General features: G+C 29.9%; 1 long non-coding RNA gene across 1 annotated transcript; it reads left to right on the top strand.

Annotated features, from left to right (window-relative positions):
* Nucleotides 1-10269: 10269 nt before the first annotated feature.
* LOC132030640 (uncharacterized) lies at nt 10270-11085 on the top strand. Its single transcript, XR_009408070.1, has 2 exons — nt 10270-10363; nt 10679-11085. It is a non-coding gene; the product is annotated as an uncharacterized LOC132030640 (long non-coding RNA).
* The last annotated feature ends 1096 nt before the right edge of the window (nt 11086-12181 follow it).

Below are 12181 nucleotides of genomic sequence, written 5' to 3'. Positions count from 1 at the left end.
ACCTAGACAAGATTTAAACATATTCACATTGAAGATGTGATCACTGGCGCTTAACTTGACCTGTTGTTAACATTAATAATAAAACCATACAAATTAAAACGCGTACTTTTTAGAAATTTCGAATTACATTCTATTCAATAATTAAGAAGCATCATTTTCAATTCCCTTAGACCCAGTCTAATTTCACTTGCTATGTACCACTTGCAGTAAACTAAAATAGCGACAAGATAGACTATGGCAGGTCCTCCATCGTGCCTCTCAAAACATTATCCGAATTCAATATTTACACCAATTCATATTACATTATCATAATTAAACTTAAAATTAATATTTAATTAACTATGGTTTATTAGAATGTAGGTGAAGACATATGTCGTGTATTCATTGGATTGATGTAAACATGAACCGCGATTAAATTTTTGCCAGAGAACTCTATCTTAGATGATATGTCTTTTACCTATTTCAAAGGAACACCAATTTTTTACTTTACTCGACCAAAGAAATTAACTTGGCTTCGAATTCAAAACAAAAAGACTTCCACTATCAGCGTAAATTATTGGCTGTAGCAGGTTAATTGTTTGCCATCTAGATGTTATTAATTTACACTAATAATAGTTACACACGTAATAATTGGTTATTAAGGAGCATAGTCAAACCTCTATATAACAACCATAGTTTATAACAACATTTCAATATAATATTCATATTTTTAACTGATCTTTTATGTTATGTTATATTATATGTTTTGTAGTAACAATAAAATAAAAATCAAAACAAACAATATTATTATAGAGAAGTTTCACGTAAAAGTTCTTTGCACATTTTGCATATAAAACTTAAACCTAGAGATTTAGCATTATTGTTTGAAGAAAAGCAATATGTTTGTTAAAGTTGGAAGAAATTAATGCAATGGAAAAAGAAACAAAATCTCTCTGAGGGCCACTAGAAAGTATTCATTTAAGGAGTCGTCTTATTATTCTTCCTCGTTTCTTCTTCTCATTTATTAAATACTAAAATATATTAAGGGTGTGTTTGGTATGTAAGAAAATAATTTCAAGAAAATGTTTTCTAAATATTTTCATATTTGGTTGGTTAAATTTTTTGAAAAGTATTTCTCTACAAAACTAAGTTCCTTAAAAATGAGGAAAATAACTTTTTTACTGAAAGTAGAGAAAATAAGTTTCATAAGTGATATTTAACATTAATTGTTTCCTCCCACCCGGCCCTCATCCACCCCACTCTTCACCCCTACTTGATCGGTACCCGGTAGTATTTTCCTAAATTATATACAAATGCTTTTGAAATAATATTTTCCGCTTACTTATCAAACACCAGAAAATAAGTAATAAAATCACTTACTTTTGGGGAAAAGATTTTTCTTCATACCAAACACACCCTAAAAGTAGCTCAAATACTTCCATTATTGCAAAAATTAAATTATTTCTCCACTGTCACAGTCATGACTGTGTGGGTGACTGGTTGCCCCAAATTGTAATCCAATTGACTCTTTCAAAACTTCACTCATCTATTTAAACACTTAATTATTATCTCTTATTCTTCACCCTCTCCTCATCTCTACTACAACATTTAATTTGTTTTACAACATCTTCATAATCTCCTAGCTTTAATTTCTCCATATAGTACAATACTAAAAATTATGAAAATCACGGGATTTGGGAGTTCTTTGCTTAAGGGAATTCACTTTGGCGAGAGAAGTAAATCAAGAAGAAAAACCAATGTTGTAAGTACTACCACTACTACTACTACTTATGTTTGTAGAGATGAGCTTGATTATAAGAAGAAGCCCAAAATCAAGAAACAAGTGAAATTTGATCTAGAACCAAAATACATACCACAAGAAGATCAAGAAATTAGCCATGAGGAGGAAAAGAGAAAGAATAGTACTAATTTGGAGAAAAGTACAGTTACTCAAGAAGAGAAAACAAGAGTGGAAGGTGTTAATTATGCAAATAATAATGGGGTTAAAGTGAAAATCTTGATAAAAAAGAAGATGCTGCGAGGCTTTTGCTGAAGTGTAGTGAAGGGGGTGTTCTTGAGTTTATGGATATTGCTCATCAACTTGTACAAGTTCCTTCTAGTAGTGTTAGAGTTCTTTCTTCTCCTAGTCATAGTTAGGGATGCAGTGGGACGAGGCGAGTTTGTGTTAACCAGCAAAATTTTCAATCCGCCCCTCATAATATTAAAGGCCTTTGAGGTTTTTTTAGTTCAGTTAAAACTATTCTTGAATATTTTTTCTCAAGCCTCAGTACACTTGAGTTTATTTTGTATGTAAATCTATGTAGTAATATTGATTGATATTCTGGAATGAATGGTAAATATATAATTTATTATAACATGTTAAATTATATAAATAACTTAAAATTTTATTATATTGTCAGTGTATATAACTTAAATACTTTATAATGAGATCTGTTTTACCTTATTCTTGAAAAATAAAAAGATAAAACATTAATCCGCACAAGGAGCCTATCAATTTCAGAAAACCAACATCAAATATATTGTCTATTATTTAATTTTTGAATGATGGTGATCACTGATCAGTGGTGGAAAACAAATTTTCACTAGAGAAATTTAAATATAAAGAAGTAAACACACGAAAAAGTCAACAGAAAATTCAACATGTACTATTTATACATAAAAGATAATTTTAATCTACATATACAATGTAATTTTCCAAAAAATAAGGCTCGGATACACCACTTACGCCCCTAACTCCATCTAATCTATGTAAATTAAAATCATACAATCATTTTTGAATATACTAAAAACAACCATAATTGTGAAACAAGATACATGTTTGAAAAGTAAACTTGTTCTTTTGTAGAAGCGGTCCAACAGCTATTACGTAGATATGTTAAGTCTTCGGCTCTTTTACATCTCAAGAAAATTACAACAAGTGATTAGCCACAAATTCTGTTGTAGGTTAAGCTAATTTAACTGCATGAATTAATTATTTTTATGTCAATTACTTGTAATTATTTACACTATCAATATAAATTTGATTGATAGTAAATATTATCCAACAATCATATCCTTATTAGGACAGACAGACACATAGGAGGATTTAGCGTTGCAATGTTAAGTTTACTAAAGTAGAGTATTTTCGATGTGGGATATAAATTTATAATAGTGTTTGAACTTCTATGTGACAAATTCAGATTTGAATTATTTTTGTCTCTTTGTTCAACTAAAGAAAAAATGAAGTTAAATGTAAGACTTTTCTAAAACTTGCTGGTCTTTTGGCCCAGGAATGGTCTCTAAGTATCTAACTTTTACGCGTCTCTTAGATAAGACTAAAACTAATGGAAGATTTTAGAAGATAACTTACAAAGAACAAAAAAAAAGAATATTTTTAAGGTAACTTAGTAGTATCAAACAATGCACCACAGTACTAATCTAATACTCAATAAAAAATTTTCCTTTTTGATATTATCTGTCTCAATTTATGTAATGCATTATTTTTAAATCTATTTCAAAATAATGATATCTTTTTATATTTAGAAATAGTTTAACTTTTGACTTTTCATTTTAACCTTATTAAGATAATTTATACCCACGCAAAAATCTATAACTTGCTTTGAACCACAATTTTTTTTGTTAAAAAAATTCTTAAACTTCGTGTCATGTTAACGAAGATAACATAAAATGTGATGGAAGATGGAAATCAGGAATACTAACATCGTTCTAAAACGAACAAAAAGGATGTGGAAAATATATATACTGTGTTTGACAAATATAACACGCTTGATTACATGAATTCGACATTCATTTTTCTCTTAGTGGACAAATGTATTTAATTTGCCCTGTCGTAGAAGTAACGCTTTTTGGTCCTTGTCTACTAGCCTTGTGGTGGCTCCATCCCAACAGCCCATCGCGGTTACCTCTAGACGAATTTAAGATTTAAATTTTATAGATTCGATTTTTAACGTTTTTAGCGCGTTTGGAATTATGAGTTCAAATATAATATTTGTTTAGAATTTAGTGTTTTTTCATATATATATATATATATATATATGCTTTGGCACCAAAGGGGATACATAGTTCGGGGAATAGCTGGGTGGAACCTAGTAGCTTTGGCTTAAACCTTGCATTTATCTTAAGAAATTTATTTAATACGTACAAATCATTAATTTATAATACAGTAACTCAAAATGACTAAAACCCCGTAATCACAAAATTTAAAACCTGGATTCATGCATACAAATATTGAGTTCCAGATGAAGAACTCCACCCTTCAATACAAACGCGAAAAGATAAAAATACAACGGTAATTACGCCTCAATTCTAAGTAAGTTCGGCGACAGTTTTATGAATGCTCACTGTCCATTTTGCTATATTTGAACCATTTTTTTTTATTTATTTATTATAAATAAGCTATAGAAAAATCGAGTTACAGCTGTTGCTTGAAAAAGCGGGTCTTTGAATACTCATCACAAACAAAAAATAGAAATGTCTTCGATTAAGGGTGCTACTGAGATGTCAATTCAAATTTCAAAAGTATCAAATCCAAGTAGTAGACTTGTTTTAAGGTTCTTTTGACTAGTTAATTGACTAAAATTCAAGTGATAAATTTGAAAAAGAGCTCCAAACTTTATCATAGTTGAAAGCTCTTAATAAATTAAAAGTCCAATTACGTATTTGACGTGTTTAATTTTTCCAAAGATTATTTTGTAGACTGAACGATTACAAGAATTTCAAGTTCCTACTCATGTAAGGGTAATTTGGTTTGACGCATTAACTAAAATAGTAGTACTTGTTTAAAATTTCAGATAAGCAATTTATAGTGTGTTTGGTTCGTAGCATAAAAATAACAATCTCAGTATAATTTATGTATGTTGGTAGTGTGTGTGGTTGATGATATAAAAGTCTGCTTTGCTTATACCCGTATAAGTTATGTAAAAACTTCTATATTATTTGAGCCATATAAAATTAATGTGAAATAAACATTAGAAAGTGTAACTAAATACAAATTTCTCCTCCAACGAATTGTTATGGCGCATGGATGAAGTTACGGTCAATGAGAAAGTTGTTTAATGTTAACTTTGAATGAGTCTTTTACTTATTTTTTTAAACGAAAGTTAAAAGAACTTCCAAATTCTGTAATTAAGAAATAAAATTATATTCTTGATTGTGACTCATGTCACTGTGATTTGCCCCTAATTGTACTCCTTTTTGACTCCTCCAACTCCTTAATTAACCACTCTTCTATTTAACACTTGTTCATGTTCTCTCCTCTTCATCCTACTTTACTTTCTCCAAATCCCTTTTTTCAAAAGAACTTCATAATCCCTAGTTTTTTTTTTTTAATCTAGAATATCACAATGGTGAAAATCGTGGGATTTGCAAGTTCTTTGCTAAAGGAAATACACTTTGGTAAAAGAAACAACTCCAAGAAAACCAATAAGATTGAAAGTAGTACTAATACTTATGTTTGTAGAGATGAGCTGTCTAAGAAGAAGCCCAAAATCAAGAAACAAGTTACATTTGACTTAGAACCTAAATGCCAACCACAAGAAGAAGCAAGCACCCTTTTGGAGCGGAACAAAAAGAGTGGTATTTCTTTGGAGAAATATAAAGTTGGTGGTGGTGGTAATGATGATCATGCAAATAGTAATGGTGTTAAAGTGAAAATCTTGATGAAAAAAGCAGATGCTGCGAGGCTTTTGTTGAAGTGTGGAGAAGGAGGAGTACTTGAATTTATGGATTTGGCTCAAGAGCTAGTTCAAATTCCTTCTAGTAGTGTTAGGTTTCTTTCTTCTCCCAATCACAATATTCATGAATCTCATTATCAGTCTCTCAAGACTATACCTGAATAGTCTTTTGTTAGGCATTTGCCTTGATTTTCTACTGGATTCCTATAAATTGAAGTCCCTTCCTTTTCACTTTACAATAACATCCATAATGTAATACTTTAGGGTCGGAGAGTCTTGTTTAGGGTGAGAATCTGATCTCGATATTTTTGTACTCTCTTTTTTAGTGGATTTCTCTTATGTAGGTTCGTTGACTAAATCATATTATCATCTCTCTTTTCATATAATTTTGTTTTGTCATCTAATTTATGTCGTTCAAAGTTTGCGCTGTTAACTTCCGCGACACCTGATTTATTTGATCCCGATACCTTCGAGGGTTTATAATATAACTCATATATATTAACTAAAAGTGTAAAGAATTTTTACACTGGTTGTGTAATTAATTAGTAGATCTGTTATTGCAAGTTGTTTATCTTATGTTTCAAGTTATACTAATTTCACTTATTATGGGAGTTACACCTAGTTATCATTTAGTCAATCTCATAAATTAAATGGTTTGTTACATTGTTAACGTATCTTGTAGTAGTTAAACTGCTATTTTCTTAATTTATTTGTTCAATTTTGGGTTTCATCCATGTTTGCTTCGAAGACTTTCTATTATCTTTTTGTTTCTAATCACAAAATTATGAAATATCTATATTGTTCATATTCCAGTACTCTTCAAACTTTACGTGATCATAAAATCTATATGCCTTTACAAGGACAGTATAATATTCACTTCAGTTATAGAATTTATGTAGTAATAAGTTGATTTGGAAAGGAGAAAATACATAAAAAGAAACAATGGAATGGTGAGATTCATCGAACTTATCAGTCAATAATACTGCAATTTCACTGTGCACTCAAATGGTTACAGAATTTTAATATTTACCATTTTCCTTTGTCTTTTTTTTTTTTTTCTTTTCCTTGGATGATAATTGAAATTTCAGTGTCATTTCATATGATGTGACAAGTTATTTACCATTCCTTTAGATCTCAATCAATGCTTATCATAGACTTGATTATTTTTATAAGTGAATTAATTATGTAAATTCTTATTGATATCACATTAGTGTATAGAAATTTAGTTCGGTTTACAAAAGGAGTGCAATTATCCCAATAAAACCAAAGAGAAAAAGCAAAAGCAAAATCAAAATCAAAATAAAACACGGGTCTAGGAGATTCAACTTGAAGACCAACCAGTTTTTTGATTTTCACATGCTTGATCCAAGCAAAAAATTGAATATTCATCACAAAGACTAAGAAATGTCTTTGATAACAAAAGCTAAGGGATGTCGAATCAAGGGATAATTTCAACTAGTAGACTTGTTTTAAGGTACTTAGAATAGTAAACTCTTACTTCCGTAGAACTTAAGCTTAATTCAAAAGTAGTACTGCAATATCCCCAACAAAACTAAAGAGAAGCTAACACCAAAATAAATTAAAATGAAAGGAAAAAGAAACAAAATCAATCTGAAAGCCCAAAAGTAAACATGGGTCTACGAGATCCATCTTGACGAATGCTTCCAATATTTTGATTTTTCACATATCTAAACCCAAAAAAGGTAAAATTCGCAGATAAGAGAGGTGTTGGATGCTCTAAAGAAAGGAAATAAATATGTCTATTTTATAGAAGTTTAAGCGTTTAGATAAAATGATCATACACTTCATCATTGTGAAAGTAGACTTTTGAATTCTCATCCCTATGTCTAAGCTAGCGTTTGACCATAGATTATGGATAAGGTTTTGAAAATTTATCTTTAAATATCTGTTTTTGTAGATTTTGGATCATATTTTGAATATCTATCTTCAAAAAATCTTCAAGTTTCAAAAACTGGTCCAGACCAGTTTTTGTGTTTTTGGGACTTCCACTCACAAAACTTCAAAAAAAATTCAAGGTAAAATGCATGTCCAAACACAACTTCAAGTTTCAAAAATCACATATCAAAAAACTCAAATTTTCAAATTTCAAGTTCAACTTCAAAATTTATCGTCAAATGGAAGCTAAGAAATGTCTTCGATAACAAAAGCTGAGAGGATCTCAATTCAAAGTTATCAATTTCAACTAATAGACTTGTTTTAAGGTACTTAGAATAATAATTGACTTGAAATTCGAACAAGTGTGAAATTCACTCGATTCTAATTCTATTTCATCAAAAGTGGAACGGGAAGTCAAAATTCTTTTTGTAGTTGAAAAACAAAGAGACATTAACTCGATTCTAATTCTATTTCATCAAAAGAGGCTCGAACGGGAAGTCAAAATTCTTTTTTCCTGTTGAAAAACAAAGATTACATTTACTTGAATAACCTAAAGTTTTGAAAAGTGTGAGTACAATATAATGTGAATATTCAAAATGTCTCGTAGTATCTATCCCAAGACAAATATTTCTTACACTGATATTTTTCAAATTCATACAAAGTTAGGCAGTAGGTCTATTTATGGGATAATTTTGAACCTTGGAATTTATTTGAGCAAATAAAGATCTAGTTTTTCAACACGTTAAAACTTAAATAATTATGAATTGCCACAACTGGAAAATACTCGTCATAATTCAATGAGACTACAGGGCTCTAGTAGGAATTGTTTTTCTTCTTCATGAAGTTGACTTTACTTGATCTAACTTATAAAGCGACCTAACTCAAATTTCTTTTTAATTAAGCACTAAAAAGATGAAAGTGTTTTTGGTGAGAAAAAATCATTGAAGTTGTCGCCCCTCTATAAAAACCGATAGGCCGTAGAAATAACGTTTACTGGACATTTTTCAGCCCAATCTTTGAAAAATAGTCATGGAATTTCAAATTCTACTAACGTCACAAGTTTATATGTGAATTTCAAAGCTCCGTGGCAATGATTATTTTTCATTTATATAGACTCAAAGAGAGCATTCGTGAATTTTATCTGATAGGCTAGAGCTTTAAGTCATGTAAGAATACTTTAATCTTACCAATGCAAAGGGGTCAAAAAGATCCAAAAAATAAAATAAAAAAATCATAGGTTCAAAGCTAAAATGAGAATTTCAAGATTTATTTTTTGTGTGTGTTATACGACTAGTTTTAGTAGTTCTGGCTGAAGTTACGAGAGGCGGAGCGGAACATTATTTTCTTGGGCTCTACATTTGGGTTAGAAACTTTTGGGCTCCATCTATAATGGGCCTTCATTAATAATTTTTAGGCTTATTGTACCCACCATTTTCCCCACAATAGTGTTTAAATTGACGAGTAGAGAATAATCACACCGACTACAAAAGATTACATATAAATTTAGTGAAATGAATTTTAATTTTATATGTTTAATTTAAATAAAATTGAATATTAATAACACTGTTATAACACAATAGGGTGATAATACAGATACTTAACTAATTCCCACTTATAATATAAAAACTTTCCCTCAGTTTGGATCTTAGCTCAAGGGAAACGAAAATTGGTAAAAAAAGAAATTATATTTTTGGATTAGGTGGAGAGAATAGTAATATAATAAGAAAATTGTGTACCGTCTCCTATTTATTTTTTTTATTGGTTTTGTCGAGGAACATAATCTAAAGAGAGCTTGAGAAACATGTGACTTTCCTTGGAATTTTATTTTTATTTTAGAATCCAAAATGAGAGAAATCATTTTCCAACTCATATACTATCTTTCCACTTATGCTTGCCTTTCAATTTCTTTCCCTTCCTTGTTAACTTACATCTTTTCATTTTCCTAAATTTAGTGAAATCAAATCCAATAAAGTTACTTAATTTTGTTGAACTCGTAATTTAAGTTCTACATTCGCTCTTGTATATTATATGTATAGTTTGAGTTGAGTACATTAACTACCAAATGTTATATCCAAACTGCCTATAAGCATTACAAGTCTTGAACATTCAAAACCTTCATTAAGTACATAATCATCAGTAATTACAAGCATGGATTCTAACTAACATCCATAAAAAAGGAAGCGAAAAAGGAAGAGAAACTCAACTATACAATAGGTAGGAAGAAGAGCAAAGAAGAAATCAAAAAGTCAGTGATTTCAAGTTCAAGTCTCAAGAATATAGATCTTTCAATAGTAGTTAGTACTCCTCTTTAGCAGCCTTACACAACGCAAATATTAACCTGACCCAAACTTTAGAAACCCATTGCATTAAGGGAAAAAAGGACCAAAAAAATTACAACAATGTATTCTAACTAAATCCATACAAAAATACAAAAAGGAAGAGAAACTAAAATATACAATAAGGAGGAAGAAGTGAAAAAGAAAAAATCAAAAGGCCAGATGTCTTGAATTCATACATTGAGAATATAGATCTTCTAATAGTAATAAGCACTTCTCCTTTAGTTCGCTTTATGCAGAGCAAATATTAATCCGGCCCGAACTTTAGATATCCATTGCATTAAGGAGAAAAAAGACCACTCAAAGCCTCAACTAAGTACACAATCATTAGTGATTTACAAGTATGGATTCCAACTACAGCCATAAAAAAAAAAAAAAAAAAAGAAGAAGCCAAAAGTAAGAGAAACTCAAATATACAATAAGGAGGAAGAAAAAAACAAAGAAGAAATCAAAAGAGATGTACCAGAACTTTCGAGTTTAAGCCTTGATAATGTAGATCTTCCAGTAGTGTCAAACACTTCTCCTTTTATTAAACTTACATGACGTAAATATGAATTAATTTGGCCCAAACTTTAGATATCCCATGCATTAAGGGGAAAAAAAAGACCATTCAAAGCCTCAATTAAGTACACAATCATCAGTAATTTACAAATATGGATTCCAACTACATCCATACAAACAAACAAACAAACAAACAAAAAAAAGAAGCAAAAAGTAAGGGAAACTCAAATATACAATAAGGAGGGAAAAAAAGAGAGAAGAAATCAAAAAGAGATAATCAGAAGTCTCGAGTTCAAGCCTTGAGAATATAGATCTTCCGATAATATCAAACACTTCTCCTTATATGAACTTCAGATAAAGGAAAGAAAAGAAAGGACTAAAAAAAGATGTGAGCAATTTCATTAAAAGTCATCTATCCATCATTTCTGGAATTTCAGGGCTCTCTGTAATGCTTTCTAAACTTGGTTTCCATCCACAAGTAATTTTCCCTCTATTTCTTTCAATTTCACCCAAAACTTCCTCTAAATTTTTCCCTTCTTGAAATTTCAGCTTAAGAAGTAGCCATTCCAATTCTTCTTTAGTCAAAACTATTTTCAATCTCATATTTGTTTTTCCCTTTTCCATCTCAATGTTTTCCTTTATAAATTCCCCTGTTTTTTCTTCTTGCACCCTTAATTCCTCTATATTTCCCCTTTGTAAACATGTTTCTACACAATTTCCCATTATTTTAAGGGTTTTTTCAGCCCCAAAAAAAGGATTTTCTTTCTAAAAAGTGGGAAAAAAATTCAGAGGGGATTGAGAAGAAGAAAAACAATAATTTAGAGAGAGAAAGGAGAGGAAGTGTTAAATAGAGTTGCATGTGAGAGTGGGTGAAGAGACATTTTATAGATGTTGAAATTGAATAATTAAAAAACTAATTGGATTAGTTAATTTGTCCATGTTAATGTTATTTGCAAGTACTGGTTTTGACTGAGTAAATGTAACTATTGAAATTTAGCATTTGAAGTACTGGTGAAATATTGAACCCTCTTCTTCTGAAAATTACGCTATATATATAAGGTTAATTTTATTTTACGTATGTACATTTAGTAGATGTTGAACCCCTCGATAAAGTCTTGTCTACGCCACTAAGTAACACTTAGCTAATGTTATTAATGATAAGATTGAGCTGGTGAATTTTTCCAGTTCAATTTTTATAAACTTTAGAGTTATATTTTGTATTTATGCTCTCTAATCACGAGAGCAATAGTATGCTTTAGTAGTACCAACTCTCCCCCATAGGAAAGAAATAAACTATTTAAGAAGTTTCCTTGATAGAAGATTTATTTTAATTTTGGAATATATATGTCTTATCTTTTTAGTTATACTAATCATTGTCGTGTTAAATAGTAGATAAACTGAACAAAACCGTGACTTACAGGGTTTTTAATTAGTTGAAAATAGATTACAGTATGAGTACAACTAGCATTTGGTGTATGATCTGTCTTGTTTTTTCTTTTTCTTTTCTCAATCAAGTATTTGGTTGAGGAGGATATTGAAAAATGTCGGTCTTGAATTTCTTGGAAAAAGACTATTGCCAAATCAAGATTCTATTACTCTTCCATATTCATATTTCAATAGTTAGAAAAGATCTTACTAAAATATCATAATAAGATGCTTAAATAACAGGGAGAAGTGATTTTTGGCCCTTTACAAACTTTTTTTTTAGTTTTATAACCTTTTTATTAGAGATTTTCATTTTTTACACATAAGAGATGCGAAAAAAAGCACGTAAAA

The sequence above is a fragment of the Lycium ferocissimum genome, chromosome 9 (genome assembly GCF_029784015.1).
Source record: "Lycium ferocissimum isolate CSIRO_LF1 chromosome 9, AGI_CSIRO_Lferr_CH_V1, whole genome shotgun sequence".
Taxonomy (NCBI): Eukaryota; Viridiplantae; Streptophyta; class Magnoliopsida; order Solanales; family Solanaceae; genus Lycium; species Lycium ferocissimum.
Note: the sequence above shows the minus strand (reverse complement) of the source record. Positions and strands in the feature narration are given on the sequence as shown.